This window comes from Suricata suricatta, chromosome 4 (genome assembly GCF_006229205.1).
Source record: "Suricata suricatta isolate VVHF042 chromosome 4, meerkat_22Aug2017_6uvM2_HiC, whole genome shotgun sequence".
Classification (NCBI taxonomy): domain Eukaryota; kingdom Metazoa; phylum Chordata; class Mammalia; order Carnivora; family Herpestidae; genus Suricata; species Suricata suricatta.
The window spans coordinates 133504518-133521531 of record NC_043703.1 but is presented as its reverse complement, the minus strand read 5'-3'; the positions used below and the strand labels follow the sequence as shown (position 1 = coordinate 133521531).

At 41.0% G+C, this 17014-nt stretch overlaps 1 protein-coding gene across 15 annotated transcripts in view; it reads right to left on the bottom strand.

Annotated features, from left to right (window-relative positions):
* Positions 1-17014, bottom strand: part of SLC8A1 (solute carrier family 8 member A1) — a 364284-nt gene that overhangs the window by 153524 nt on the left and 193746 nt on the right. The window lies entirely within an intron of this gene.

Here is a 17014-nt window from a genome sequence, read left to right as displayed (position 1 = left end):
TCTTGGAAGAATCTTACTTTCTTACTTTCATTAGTGTTCTCTCTCACTCACTCATTCTCAAGACAGCCTGGATTCTTTATTAAGCCACTAGTTTTGCTTTATTAAGTTAAATATTCTACCAGATCAAGACAATTTAGGAGCGATTGAGGTTGGAACATGATGGTAAAAAACAAAACAAAACAAAAAAACTGGTCCATTCAATGAAAACAAAAGAAACTCCAAAACCTTTGAACACTTTTCCTTTTCTTCCCCCAGAAGAAGCAGGAGGGTGTCTCATCCAGTTGTACTGGTGTCAAAGGACCTGGATGCTCGTATTATCTTTGAGTTTTTTGATAAACCCGAAGAACAAGCAAAACAAATGGCAAAACAGTGGATCTCTGACAGGCAATGACATACAAGAGAATCTTGAAAAGCTATTCAGAGTAGTAAGTTATCTGGAGAGTGTTATATGGCTCATCAGGGACCACTTTAAAGGTATTTGTTCAGAACCTACCGCTCAAAGACACGTTCACCAGAGCCATCAGCTGCCAATTACACGGAGGAAGAATTTACATCATCCCAAGGAGTCTTCACGACTGCCCTTTCCCAAATCACGAAAGAAAACAAAGACCAAGCACAAAGAGCCCGAGTGGGTGCTGCTTCATTATCTCTTGCACCCAAGCCCTTGAAAGCATCAAAGCAGAGCTCTTTTTCAGAGCTACACTTCAGCTCTCCTTTCGGCCACACACAAAAGGACTCCATCTCTGGAAGAATCTGAATGTCCCACTATATCCTTAAATAGCCTTCCCGGCAATAGACACAGAAGATGGGATAGAGTTAGACTTTCACTGACAAGGAAGGTTTTGCGACTAGAGAGTTACAATGAGGCAGAAGGAAAATAATTGGAACAGTCAGTGGTTTGGCATATTTATCCATCCCCTCCCCCACATTGTTTTTTCCTGAAAAGCAAAGCTGTATGGCCATTCACCCCGGGGATTCTGGCCGAGTCCAGGAAAAGTAGACTTGTAATCGTTCATGTAATTCTAGTGGTTTACGAGGAGCAGTGGTCTTGCCCGTATTACAGACAGCCTCTGCAAACATGTATACCCCAGATGCGCAGGAGGTTAATTTTGAAAACACGTTTTTATATGTATAAAGCCCTGCACATGATTCTTGTTTCCATTTCTTCTGAAGCATTCAAACTTTCAATTAAAGAGTTATTTATTACTTGTATATATTATAACTATATATATAAACTTTTTTTTTTTCAATTGAAAGTCTTGGCTGAACATTAATGAAGGGAAAGTCTGAGTTCTCAGGCAGCTGGGCTGAATTACCAGTCTAATAAACTTTGTATCACACAACTTGATACTGGTGTCTCTACCCACTGATGACATTCTGTCTACTTCTGAGCTACAACGTACAAGAATGTTCACACATAGTCCATTGAGAACCATCCTTAAAGTAACTTTCAGTGACCTGTCCCGGAGCTCGCTGTAGAGGATAAGAGGATAATTCTATTTATTTATTTACTTTGAGAGAGAGAGAGAGAGAGAGAGAGAGAGAGCGAGCGAGCATGAGCGGTAAAGGGGCAGAAAGAGACGGAGACAGATTCCAGACGAGATCGGGCGTGTTCAGGGTGGTATGGCCGTAGACAAGACGGAGACAGATTCCAAAGCAGGCTCTAGGCTGCAGGCTGTCAGCACAGAGCCCGATGCAGGGCTCCAACTCAAGAACTGCGAGATCGTGACCTGAGCCAAAACCAGACGTTCAACCGACTGAGCCACCCAGGCACCACTGTAGAGGATCATTCTATTCCTGATTCTCTCAGCCAACCAGGCAGGGGAAAGGTCACGTGTTGGCGAGCCTGTGAGTACGTGGACAAGGACAAGGGGCCTCCAGCTCCGGCTCATTACACCAGGACACGGAAATGGCGCTGGAGTGAAACTCAGGGAGGAGGAGCAGAGATGGAGGCTGCAGGATGGGAAACTAAACTGGGGGCTCTGCAGGGTGTGATGACGAAGAGCCATCCTGGCAAGTGGGAGGATACAAGTTTGTCTCCTCTCCTCCCACCTGCTCTACATTCACTCCTTGTGTGACTCTGAGCCAGGCACTTTCTCCTTCTACATAAAGACGTTCAGTGGTAAGTGGCAAGTCAACACTGCTGCTGACGTCTTTAGCTCCTGGCTGGTGCCAGAGGGCAGAGAGGAAGGATGGATGGAAACAGAAGGCACTTTCCCTTGGCTTCGCTGCTCATCACTCTGCCTCGCCCAGCCCCACACCTGGTTATTGTTCCTGCAGGGATGCTGGAAAGGCAAGGAATGCACACCAGGTTACTAAACCCCAGTAAGTGGTGGCCTGAAGCAACAAGGGAGAGAAGAAGCGGATTTTAGTGTGAAAGCGCTGCCTGATCTTCCGGCTTAGAAACCACTTCTGCTTTCCCCTCCGCTGTCCCCAGCCGCACTGCTCCCTGTAGACTCCGCAAACCATATGTGGTGCTTAAGGCAAGGTGGTCTGTTCTGGTAGTAAAATGGCCACGGAGACTGGATTCATGACAGCGTTTCCACCAATTTTCATTTAAAAAGCAAAAAGAGGCACTCCTGGAGGACTATTCCTAGGGCTTCACACGCGAAATGAACTTCTCATCTGCTTTGTTTTTATTTAACAGAGTCACATTTTAGCAAAGTTAAATCATTCGTCATTAAAACATCTGACAGAGAGGAAAGGGTTTTAAAAATAGCCCTCCAAGGGAATGTCCTTTCAGATGAAGAAAAACAGAAATGGCAGCGGTGCACTGGGGAAGTTCTGGCTTCAGTGTGGGTCCTGAGTAGATAGACATTCTGGTTCTCCAGGACTTCGGCCAAGGTCTCCCCCACCTCCTGCCTCCTGACCTCCACTCCTACTTCAGCTCAAACACTGACGCTGAGGAGGACTTCAAAGTGAATATAACTCCTGTGTGTGCAGAAGAGGATCAATTATGCCTACCCCTTCGGATGCTACGTTGAACAAATCCATGTTGGTAGCCTGAAATCATCCATGGTGGGAGTATTTATATCCTGGGAATAGACAACTTCCACAAATGAGGACTCTTCTTTGGAGGGGACAGTCTACCACCACACCAGTCGGGCAAAGCAAACAACTACATTTCTTCCCCAGAGAAACTCAAAAAGGACTTCACTTCTAACATATCTCTGCCAGGGGAACCTGGGTGGCTCAGTTGATTGAGCATCCAACTTTGGCTCAAGTCATGATCTCATGATACATGAGTTTGAGCCCCGCATTGGGCTCCGTGTGGACAGCTCAGAGCCTGGAGCCTGCTTCGGATTCTGTGTCTCCCTCTTTCTTTGCCTCTCCCCTACCTGCATTCTGTCTCTGTCTCTCTATGTCAAAAATAAATAAACATTAAAAAAAATTAAGGGGCGCCTACGTGGCTCAGTCGGTTAAGCCTCTGACTTTGGCTCAGGTCAGATCTCACATTCGTGGGTTCGAGCCCCCGGTCAGGCTCTGTGCAGACAGCTAGCTCAGAGCCTGGAGCCTGCTTCCGGTTCTGTGTCTCCTTCTCTCTCTGTCCCTCCCCCTCTCATGCTCTGTCTCTCTCTGTATCAAAAATAAATAAAACATTGAAAAAAATTTTTAAAAATTAAAATATCTTGGCTAGATGACCCTGTAATTTGACTTAGAATATTATCACATGTTCTATAAAAACATAGTTTAAGAGTTAAATTTAATGCTCAAGTATATTATTTTTTTTCACTCAAATGTGTTATAAAATCACAAGAGATATCATTTTTTCTCCTTTGGGAAAAGAAAAAAGAAGCAAGTAGCTTAACCAAACTATACTGTTTCAAAGAATAACTTTACAGAGTCTGATAAAAATGTTACGTTATTTGGAATACCGTTTCTAGTTATAAAATTTATGAGTATTGCTTGTGTTACAATGCAAAGGGCAAAATTGTTCTTTTTTAAGTTACAAATATAATTTCACAATTGGGGAGGTGAGGGAAGCCCAAAGGGCCTCTAACAAATTTTGTACCTGTGTGCTTCAAAGCCCTGTTTTACTTGTAGTCTAGCTGCAGTAGGGAGCTACTCTGTCCAGAGTGGGGTGGAAGGCAAACTTATTTTGGTCAGTAGCTAGCTGGACCTACAAGTAGTCTTGAGTAAGTATTCTCTTAGAGAAATAAGAGATCCTGAATAGTGAATGTGGGACAAGGTAAGGGCCCCTGGAGGAACCCGAGGGAGGGAGCATTTTTGCCCATGATTCAGTCGCAGTGTACAGACTAGACAGCTGGCTGCACTAAATCAAGGACTCTATGTCTTCTCACTGCTGTGCCCTGGTGGCATCTGGATCATATTAGATCAAATATCCATTAAATGAATGAGGACTTTGGTATGAAAGTTAAAAAATCACTGGTTTTTCAAATTTTTTCTGTGTTTTTATCTTAGTTTAGAATATAGGCGAGATATCACCATTTTGGGCAAATTCTATGTCTTCTCTTTGACAGATACGTAACATCAATTTTCACCAGGTGTGGAGAGAACATCGGCTTTTAAACTTCTGTCCTTTGCACACTGATTACTTCTTCCCTTCTGATAGATGAGGAAGCCAAGCTAATGAATTGTCAAAGAGAAAGACCATGGCAGAGTCAGGGCGACATTTGTAATAATGTATTTCCTGGGATATCTTGCTGCTTTCTCATATCCAGGTTCACTGTCCTATGAGGTTTTGTTAGATGCTCAAAAATAAAAGAATTACAGCGAAGGGACATTGCATCTCTAAAAAACAACAATGCATCTTTTAAAAACCAGAAAACAAAGCATATTTTAGTTGCCGTAGGTAATTTTCTGTTTTAGTCATCAGGATTTGAAGGACTCCAAAGATCCCATTACTATGTTCTATAATAAGCAATGACTTTCCCTCCATCTTCACAGATATTCTAAAGTGATTCATATCAGTACCTCTCTTCACCTTTGATACACAGCTGTTAAATAACAAAAATGAAACCAAACATGTCTCAAGCAACCTGCTTACACTATATAATTGACTTCCCTGACAACTTTAATATTTTCCTTATCATTTGTGCCCATAATTGAAAGGTATAACAACTGGGCATATTTTCTAGACAGAAAATTTCAATATAATATAGGGGCAGGCAAAGTTTATGCCAACTCAACATCTGTGTTTTTTATTATAAGAAGTGCTTTCTCTAACAAACTTGCCAGCCTACAATGTAAAGCCATAAATGAAACAAAGAGAAGTCCAGAGTGTTAAAATGAATGGTCTCGAGAGTTTATTATTTCATGGCTTTATAGCTGAGTGCCTTACTGTGTTTAACAAATTTTTAAAAATGAAAACAAAGTCTGTCCATTAGCAATAAGGAGGTTAGTTTCCCTGCTGATGTTCTGGAAGTTACTGGGATCCCAAACTAAGAGTCCCTTGATAAAACTAGGGTTCCACTGTCACAATACGACCCACTTCCATTGATAGAGGAGTCACTGGGGTATTTCTTCAAAGAGGCAGGAAAGTGGGGTACACTTCTAAAAATGGCACAATGGGGATTTGCGTTTTGGAGTGGCCTCCTGGTGATTCTGCCCGCCTGTCACTTCAGAGCAGTGTTACTTCAGTTACCTTTGAAAGAACCACATGACCTCAAATATGTAAAGAGCAACTTTCCATATCCTTCAAAAAGCCCTTTGTTAGTTTACATTAAAGTATTGCTCCACTGGACCTTTCTATTAATGTAAATTTCTTATCCTGTCTTCATAAAATAAGCTAAAATGGATTCACTCTCAATTTTTACTGTGAATTTGAGGTCATAGGGAGTCACAACAATACACTGATTACTGGGAAAGGTCCCATGACCTCTATCACCACTTGCCAACTCACTCTTAAAATCTTACAAGTTGCAAATCGTTAAAAACACCGGTACATCCAATATACATCAAAGCTCTAATATCACCTCTGGCAACACATGGTTAGCGGCTTCATGATATTATTTTTAGTCTTTACTGTACTTGTGAGTTAAATACGAACTACATAAATAGTTTTACGTATGAAATGGTGGAAAACAACCAAGAAAAGAGGGAGGAAAAACTAAGCATGAAACCAATACACAGAGTTTTCTCTTTCTGTGACACATGTGCTCTCATCAAGGCAGTGACCAAAGAAAATACATTGTTTCAGGACTTTTCTACCATGACACTAACACACACCGGTGGAGACTTCAAATGCCACCTACTGACAAGTCACACTATTGACCCATCCTCTCTCTCATTGTTATTTTCCTTGCATCGTAATGTGCTGGCCTTTGGAGAGGGAGGCAATAAAAGCACCAAAGAACGAGGGGATGTCATGTGGGGCTTTAGGCTTTGTCTCCAGTGTCTCAGTTGGATTTGGAATCATGCTCCTGTGGAACAGCTGTTTCCAGAGACACCCCTCTAGACACATACCTGGTCACTTGCCATGGTTAACATATTATTCGTTACGGGGGTCAATGCATCCAATGAAAGTTCATTTCAGAATATAATATGGTATGGATTGAAGACCTAATAGAAGTGTACCCAAAGGGGTGATTGGGGTCTTTTAAGTCAATAAAACCTTGGAAGCCTTCTGTAAATTGACTTCAAAAAATAATGGCTCCCTTCTCAACACACCACTGTAGTTTTTGATTTGTCTTTTGCTAAGTCATTCTGAGAAAAAGGCCAGGCCAGGGTATTTTAGACCTTGAATAGTGTCACCAAGGGATACAAAGAATGTTCTATTATCTTGTTTATTGTCTTACCAAACTTAGTAATACAAGCTTCTCTTGCTTCGTCTAGTGGATTTTCCACAGATATGAAAGCCTCACAAAAACAGGGAACATGTCTGCTATCATATAGTAGGAGCTAAGAAAATATCTGCCATATACAAGATTTTTAACAAATAATTGAATGAATAAAGTTTCTGGAAAAAAATGGCAGGATTAATTGTGGATTTTAAGTAAAGTTGTCCTGGTGTCTCCGTGTTCAGTGAAGGAAACTTTAAATGAGGAGTTTAGAGCTTGTACACAAATCAGTGCAAGTTTCAATAACACAAATTTAAAAATCCCATTTTTCTCCATAGAAAAATGTCCTCTAGGTGAAATTTACACACTTCTCTCTTCCCTTAATATCAGAGACTTTTTAATATCTAGCTTTATAGGGCTTTAGAAGTACAAGAAAAATCAAAGTATTGATGCTATGTGAAGGGTAGAGAAAGCAATTCTTTTAAGCTGTTGACCTAGTTTCTTTCTCTCTGGTTTCTTTAAGGCAATTGAAAAGTCCTCACCTGGGTACAATTTGAGGGTAGTTTTTCCACTGCTGTCCAGTCAGAAGCATATAGATAGAATAGCTTTTATAGACTTATCTGTTACATTCACTTACATAATTTTCTGTCTTCAGGAAGAAAAAATGGTCAAACTCTTGACGTTACTGAATCCATGATAAAACAAGGTATCCAGACGTTACTTTAGAAACAGTTGTGATTGGTACAGAGTTCAAGGCACTGTCGATTATTATATAACGGTTTATGTGTCAGGTTTGCTAACTTCTGTGCATAGAAAGGATTGAGGCTAACAGAATCCATGGCAGCCTATTTAATGTTTTAAGTAAAGCACTGAGTAAAGCTGTGAGAGACACCGACCAGAATGTGCTACCATTCACCTAAAACTGCAATGAGACCTTTAGGGTCAAAATTAACAGAGATTATTTATGCATGCCCTTTAATCCAGGAATTCCACTTCAAAGAGTTTATTTTACAGATTGTTTCACAGGTATGTAAACATTCTTTATGTACCATTTTTGTTTAAAAGATAAAAACCCAAGGAGGCACCTGGGTGGCTCAGTTGGTGAAGCATCTGACTCAATTTCGACTAAGGTCATGATCCCAGGGTTGTTTTAACTTATTAAAGAAATGGGAAAACTTTTTATCCTGGTATTTGTTATATTTATTTAGCATTATGTTTTGAAATCTGTCTATAAAATGAATGCTGGAAGGCAATATTACAACAACCCAGTACAAGATTTTAATCACAAGAAGGAAATGCCGTGCAAGTAACACCCAGATAAAACTGAGGGCTGATGGGGGAGGGGAAAATGAGCAATGGGAATTAAGGAGGGCACTTGTTGGGATGAGCACTGGGTGTTATACGTAAGTGATGAATCACTGGATTCTACTCCTGAAACCAAGACTATGATGTATGTTAACTAACTGGTGAAGAAAGAAAGAAAGAAAGAAAGAAAGAGAGAGAGAGAGAGAGAGAGAGAGAGAGAGAGAGAGAAAGAAAGAGAGAGAGAGAGAGAGAGAGAAAGGAAGACCTGTGAATCATGACATGTTGATATGGAATTTTGATTAGTCTTATATAGCAATAATGTGATCAAAATACTATTAACCCTTGAAGTTAAATTCAATAAGCTCCTGTGAATACAAGTCATTTACCATCAGTCCACCCACTATGTGCATTTAGAATATATTGCGTCTGGAGACACAGCTACAGTAAGAAAGACGTAATGGCAGATCCTCGCTCTTGTGAGGTGATGGAGGAAAGGCAGAGGATGTGCCTGCTGGTGGTGAAGATAAAATGGCAGTGTCCAAGCACCATACTGAGAATTTGGGAAGTGCCTTTACTGCCTGTGGAACTACTCACTGCTCTTGGGTTTTGCCTGGAAAAATCTAATCTTATACTCAGTTTTACAAAGAAAGGAAGAACAGGCCTCAATCCACTCTCCTTAATCCATTTAGTCAGATTTGATTTGCATTGTACATTAGTACTCATTCCATGACAACTGAAGAATATTCAAACTGATTCCAGAAAAAATAGTATGCCAGAAAGTGCTTTAGGTATTTTTTCCTTAACTGAGAGAGCCCAAGGGCAGAATGAGTAGGTCACAAAATTTCTAGGAATGACATCTTGTTGAGAGCAACCTGAAATATGCAGTTGCTATAGTCTAACTCCTAAGAGACACTTCCAGTTATTTAAAGAGCGAGAGTTAAGATAACACCAGCCAAGCAATAGCAGTAAACTGATTTTTTTTTTAATGAATAGGTATGCCTCTTTTAGGAGATCTATTAAACTTCCAATTAAAATGAGAGTTTTTTTTACCTTCTGTAGCTATAAGAAACACTTACCTATTTTCTCCTACTCACCACATGGGCGGGAAAAGCTAGTTGTTGGTTTCTTCAAACTCTCCACTAAGTGATCTTTCATAAATAGACATTTGAAATTGGACCTGAATGCTAACCTGCATGTTTTCTATACACGAATGCATGCTAATGAATGAAACTCTAGAAGTATAGCTACTAGGTGCCTAAAATGTCCACCATTTCTCCTGCAAGTGTGTTGAACCAAAATACTGAATAGAAAAGATTCACTATCTAATGTACAAATTTCAAATTGTTCCTTTAAGGCAGTAATAAACCCACCCCTGGATATATATTCATAGTACAGTTTCCTAAATTTTAATGATTTTTTTTTATTTGTCTTTTTACCAAATAAAATAAAGACAGAACTCTGCTAAAAATATTCCCTGGAAATAAAGTAGCTAAGTCGTTTTAATTAAATGTATTTATCATCAAGCTAGATGGCTCCATGTAGTATTTTGTATTTATTCCTGTCACTTCTCCTTATTTTATTTTTAACTCATTTTCCACCCTGTGAGGATTGTTAATGCTGAAATTGTCACAGAGAGTTTTTGCTCTCTTTCTTTTATGTCATCATCGAGTTCATTAACCACTCAGCATTTTTACTCAAGTTAAGTGACAAAGCAGTGGTCGGACCTCTCTGGGGACTCTCCTATGCCTCTCCATTTGAGGCTCCCTTTAGGCCAGGCTGACACCAAGCATCACACTTTGGTATGGTTGTTTATTTATAGTTCCATAACCTGGCCCTCCTTGATCTCAGAGTTCTTTGTGTTGGTCTCATGACTATAATGAAAGCTTTTCTTAAATGTTTTGCTGAACTAAAAGCGCATACTACACATGGTCTTCTCCTGGTCTTACCATTAGGAACTAGGTCAAAGGCATAGAAATAGCAAGTGGCTTCCTTGATGTTGCAAGTGGCAGACATTATGTCCTACGCATCTCTGAATTCCCAGTTTCAGACCCAGTGACTACCTGACATTAAATATAGGTTAAATAATTTTTTTTATGGGGGGAATCTCAGATTTTTAAAGAACTTGCTTTGTGGTCCTAACTATCCCATCTTCACACCTCTTAGTTTCTAAGAATCTGGTCCTAACTCTGATGAAAAATTCTAAAATCTGTGTCAGATATATGACTCTACCTAGATTGAGAATTCTTTAACATGTAACAAAGTGGAATGAGGACCTATTTCCCTAGCCCTACACATTTTTCGAAAAGAAATTTAAAAAATATATTTATAGCTTGTCAATACATAGCAAGATAACAGCAACTATGTTTAATATCCACATGTCTAAAGCAAATATTTAATCACATGTCTAAAGACTCAACATGGTGCCAATCATTTGTAAGCTTGGAAAAATAACGCAGTCTGATCTTTCTTCCAGCTATTTAACATATGTAAATATGAACTTAGAAACCCTAAAACACTTTACTGGAAGTGTGATAATCTTAGCATTATATTGGAGTAGATTGATAATTTCAGGGAATTAGTGAACCCTTAATGACTCACCTTCAATTCATCCTTTAAAGAGGAGGGACTACTATTTAATATGTTAAAATGAAGAATTCTGGTCACAACTAAGATATGATTTTAAGTATGAGCTTCATACAGCCTGGGTGAATTGTAAAATCCATATTCTACAAATCCCTAGTGTCTGTTTACTATGGCTAATTAGTGAGTGGGTGATAGAAATAGAGAACACACCCCAATTACAAATTGGCTACTCTGTCCAGTAAATTGCTTCCACCCGACTCCTACTGGGAATCATGCTCACTTCCCGGCTATTTGCTGCCTTCCTGTAAATGATTTGGTTATAGGTTTGGAAAACTTGATATATACTTTGTTTCCAGCAACTTTAGTTTAAGTGGCTTTATGAATGAAATCTACTGTTTTAATTAAAAAGAGAGCTTTCTAAGGGATGGAGGGGTGAGGCATATGGGGAATGGATGGAAGTATTAATTTCAGGGGGAAAAAACTACACACAGACAATATTCACCAACATTTTGCTGTCCCTCAAGCTGATAAACTAGTTTAATATTTTTAGGATAGTTCCAGAGAAATCCTGACATTTACTCTATTTTGAAAGAAGTTAAAAAGCTATGGTGTCAACATTGTGGTCAGCATTAACTTGTAAAATGGTAGTAACTTACACACTCCAGGACACTCTGGTAAGGATCCTGTGGAGAAGGCACAGGAAAGCAGACTGAAAACTATAAAAGTTTCTGTGAATATTAATTATAATTGCAGAGTATTATTATTGATGGTGAGATATAATAGATGATCATTTATTTAGAATTTAAAAATGTGTATGTAGACAACTTAGACTAAATGGTTTAGATGTTTACAGGTACTATTCAGTTGGTCCAGACCTTGCCCTGGGCTCATCCTTCCTGCCCCCCCTCCCCCCACCACCCTGCCCTGAGCACATACAGGGAGTAAGAAGAGTGGCCATGAACCTGGATCCACTTGGTACAGATGTATAGGCTATTCACAGAGTAGCAAAAAACAAAGTTCCAGACTCATTTCTTCAGCAAGGCTGCTACTTGGGCACCTCTTCCCCGGTGACCTGGATTTGGGGCTGGTGGCCATTACACAGCCCAGCTTTCTGGGCAGCAGAGCCATGTGAGGTGGCTGTATAGCACCTGGCCGCTAACATTTCTATGGCTCGGTGTCACAAACAATTTGTTTCTACATCTTGTGCCATCAGGAGCCCAGGAAAGATGTCCATACTCATTATCCATGAAAGGAGTTGATTGCCTAAGTGATTTGCCTGCTTCCCACAGAGTGGGGGAAAACTATTAAAGGCACTTTTAGCCATAAGATTGCACTGTCAGCAGCCAGGCTCTCCCTCTTTCTTCCTCTTTCTCACCCTCATTCTCTAATAGAAATTGTAGATCAACTCATTCCCTGCTCAAATTGCTTATCTGGGGTCAAGAGCCCTGGGACATCTATGAATCCTGTCCTGAAAGTGGATGTGACAGGAAGAAGGGGAGGGACATGTAAGAAAGTTAGGAGTGCTGGCTCACTGCTCAGGAAGGGGTGCTGAGAGGTGGTTAGGGAACACAGGGCCTGTGAGGGTGATGATCTAGGGAACTGGAGGACCCGCGTCTCACCTCCATCCTCCCTCACCTTCAGTTCCATTATTTTCTCCCACAAGAGCTTCCCATCTGTCTCTGCAGAAACACCCTCTGATGTGGAAATGCAGTTGGGTGGAAGGGGGTTTTAGCATGGTAAGCCTCAGGCCATATTCCATGCTCATGAGAAAAATAGCTCGATTGACTTGCCAAGGAGCAGATCTTTCTTCATACTGGTCCATTTGGAGCAGTGGGGACGAAGCAGTGGCAAAATCTCCAGAAAAATCTCCCTGTGACAATCCGGAGACTCCTGAACTCCTGAAACCCCTGCATACATACATTACTTCCATCACAATCCTGACCTTGGGAAAGAAATGAGCACATAGCACTAGTACTTCTAAAGGGAAAAGACATAACACCAGCTACTTGCTTTGGTGACAAACATCAAACACAAGCATAGTTTTAAATTACCCATGCACCAACTGCTCTCTCAGTAAAATCTAGGACACTTAAGTTCCTCTAGCAAATGCCAGATGTGTGTTGAATACGACCTCATTTTGTCCTCACAGCAGTCCTACGAGGTCATTATTATTATTGTACCCATTTTACACATGACAAAACAGGTTTTGAGAAGTCACGTAACTAATAGAGAATCATGCACTTAGTAAAATGTGGAGCCAGGATCTCCATCTAGCCCTGAATGATTCCAAACCCTTTATGTTTCATCGCATTAGAAAGTTGGTTGCTTGAAATCTAGAATGTTCTATTCTACAGAAAAGACAGTGTGCATTTCCTACTTGTTTCCTAGGCTGGCTCGTGATAGAGTATTGTTTCAGCACCTCAGAATAAGGCTGCAACAAGAGATACACAGGAACACAGGAGACTAGAATTAGTCTCTATCCTATTATACCCCTGGGTGAAGGAATTTTCTGAAGTTCAAACCTGAGACATGAGCTGGGAGGTGCAGCCCCCCAAGCTTTGAAATTGCCATATCCTAGAAATTCAGCTCAAACTTCCAACTAGAAACCCAGCCATCCTGATCTTGAATAGGGACTGGGGTATTAGGACAAGTGAAAGCTATCTAGAAGCCCAGTGGGCTGAGTAGCCCACCCAGGGAGAGGCTGAAGACAGCACCTTCTAAGAACTTACACCAGCTCCAGCAGTGCTCATTCTTTCTTTTGTCTTATAGAGAACCTTTTGCTTTGTTGATCTTAAAAAGCCATATGGAGAAGTATTTAACCAAACATGTAGACCAAAGAACTGAAAAGGGGTTTCCAACACATGTCTCACACTGGTGGGTTAAGGCAACTCAATTCATATTCAGGAAAAATCAATATTTAATCATTCTTTTGGAGAACAGTTTTTCAAGGCAAAGAGAAATAGGAAAATGTGATTAGGCACTACAATTCTGTAGGAACAGAGGGAGGAAGAGCGGTTAAGTGAGTTCCCACCCTGGGAGTCAGTGGTCTGGCTCTGCGTCCCGCCTCTTGCACGAACGAGCCCCATGACCCCGCACAATAACAACAATAAAAATAGTGATAACCTTTGTTCCTTGAATTCTATATGTTGAGATTTGCTTGGTGCTTTATATGTATTGTTTTATTTAGAATTTAGAACCACCCTATAAACTAGCTGCTGTAAGTCCTCTCTTAGAGATTAAGAAACTGTATCTGGAGGAGTTGGTAAAACTGGCCCACGGTCACAAAACTAGTTAGTGGGGAAGCTGGTACTAGAACATAATGAATCGAACACTCAGATTCATGGCCTCTAGGCTACTCTGTCCTTCAATGTCTCCATTTTCTTTTCCATAAAATTCTGAACTTGGGCCACAGGATCCGAAAGCTTGCCAGCCTAGCTCTGGGAGTCCACGGAGTTCTAAACATCTGAAAGAGGCAAAGCCAATAAGACATTTTCAAATTTTTTCCTCGTTACAGACCGTAAGCACTAGCAAAGAGAACCAAATCTCTGTAGTGTGACTATACTCTGCAAGCATCTGATTTATTTTGGACAAGTGGCTGTTTGCAGAGGTACAATTCTCAGCTGATGACATGATGCTATGTTCATTCAGTTTAAAAACTCTGCACTGTTCCAGGTTTTATACCTCCAACTCCCACTCCCATTTGCAGGAAACACGCTCCACACTTTTGGAGTCTAATCAATGGCCAGAGTTTTCATCAGACCAGCATTGGGTGGGGCAAGTGGAAGGAGGAGATACTGTTTGGGCACCCACTGATATCTTTTGTGAGCAGAGAGCCCTGACTTCTGGCAAGTGTGACCCACACCAGAGTCACACTAACTTGACTTTGCTTTTCTTGGATCATCTTAAGTTTAGGGGACTCCTAGGTGTCTGGTAACCTAAGTTCCTGTGTGCTCCTGAAGGTACTGGCAGAAGAGAAAAGCATATACAGCAATAGTTACAATCTGAATAGAAGTTATGGCCACAGCTCAGAAGTACAATTTGCCAGTAAAACACACTCAGAGGGATCACTGGTGAATCCCCAGAAGAGGAAGCAACTTGTCTCCTTGGCAACAAGAAGGGATTCCGGGTTTTGCAGACTTCGTGTTCGAGTCTGAGATAAGTCTGACGCATAGACAATTGCTGTAGATAATCTGGAGGAGGAAAAGGAAGACCCTTACTCTGCTGAAGTCCTAAAAAAGTCCCTTACTCTACTAAGGTACATGGGTCTTCAGCCAGCCATAGTCTTGGAAGTTGGCAATTTTCTTTCATCTTCCAGAGCAGGTAAAATGTCTAGGTGATGGGTAGGCTGTAACAGAAGCTCTGAACAACAAGATGTCATTTACCAAGAGAGCTTGGTTAAGTCAACATCTCCTTAAAAAAGGGTTCCAGTGGCTTGTGAACAGACAATATCAAACTCTTTTAACATCTGTCATACGCTTTAATAATGTCACAATGTTCCAAAACAATGGTTGTATTTTGATCACAGGCATATACAAAAAGGCTGCTGGGAAACCTGACAAATGCTACCGGAATGAGATTTCCTTCGTCTAGTTCATATTTGCCCTTTCGCTCAGATTTTTAGTCCACTTGATTCTTCGTGAAGGAAATAAGGAGGATGTTGGAATAGCAATTTCCAATATCCAGATTCCAGACATATCAGCCTGCTACAGACAGAACTCAGATCCAAGGCATTCCTGGAAGCCCCATGTTAATTACCGCATTATCAGGTCCTGGAGGGACTGTGAGCTATTGTATAAGGATTCTGAGTAACTCGATTCCCCGAATGAACTCGAGCCACCCAGACAATGGAATGAACAGCCTGTAGCCAGTCTGGGCCGCTGCCTCTCACCCCCGCAGTCTCAGAGCCTTGGCCTCTCCCGGGTTTGGCACATGGCCTGTCCTTTCCCACCTTCAGTCTCCTTGGCGCTGCTTGGCAGTATTTCTCTTCCACATGGACCGCCCAGAGTCTTGTCCCACCCCTTTCCTTGACCTAGCCACTGCCATTTGTGACGCACTGTCGTCTCGTTCACTATCACTATTGGTATTGCATTGTTTCTCATGGGTTACCAGCTATCACTCCATCCCCAATTCCAACTGTATTATGGGCTGCACCCATGCTCACCTAAACCTTGTGCTACACAGATAAATCCAGGTGCAATTCCCATGCTCACTGCCACCAGGTGAACTTGGACCATTGCTTCTGAGCATCTTCAGCCTATCCAACCCACCTGTGTAACTGTAAAACTCTTTTGGTCAGGGGTTCTCCATTTTAATGTGCAGGCCAATCACCCGATAGTTTTGTTAAAATGCAGACAGGCTTTTGTAGGTCTAGAGTAGGGTTTGAGATTCTGTATTTCCAACCACTTCCCAGGTGACAGCAAGTTGACTGGTCCAGGATCAAACTTGAGTAGCGAGTCTCTAGAAAAGGGGTTTTGTCCTAGTCATCTCTGCATTCCTGGAATTTCAACCTTCTTATCACAGCCACCACTTGAAAACGTCCTTCTATGTATGTGGTAGCAGAGATACAAAGTGATTATGATACACATTGATAGATGAATGGATAAAGAAGATGTGGTGTGTAATACAATGAAATAGTACTCAGCCATAAAAAAGAACAAAATCTTGCCATTTGCAACAACATTGATGGGTCTACAGAATAAAAAGCTAAGTGAAATAAGTAAGAGAAAGACAAGTTCCATATGATTTCAACCATACGTGTGGAATTTAAGAAATGAAACAAAGAAACAAAAATAGAAGCAAACCTAAAAACAGATCCTTAACTACAGAGAACAAATGGATGGTTCCCAGAGGAGAGGTGAGGGGGCGGGGGTGGAGAAAACAGATGAAGGGGATGAAGAGTACACTTATTGTGATGAGCACTGAGCAATGTATAGAACTGGTGAATCACTATATTGCACATCTGAAACTAACAGAACTCTGTATGTTAACTATACCAGAATTAAAATTTTAAAAAATGATTATGACACAGTCTTTGCCCTCAACAGCACCCAGTCTGTGGCAAGGTTCTAAACCTCAGTATTATTCACATTTTGGGCTGATCATTCTTTGTTGTTGCAGCTGTCCTATGAATGGTAAGATGTTTAGCAGAATCCCTGACCTCCAACCATTATGTAGCAGCAGTATCTCTACCCATCAGATATTAAAGCGCCTACCTAACTGTGACAGTAAAAAAATATCTTTAGATATTGGAAATGTCCCCAGGGGAATGGGTGCAAAATTGCCCTGGATGAGAATCCCTGGTCTAGGTGGGAGAAAGACATGTAAATAACAACTGAAATGAAGGATCAAGTTATAGAACCCAGTTTAGGAAAGGGGGTTACTAACAT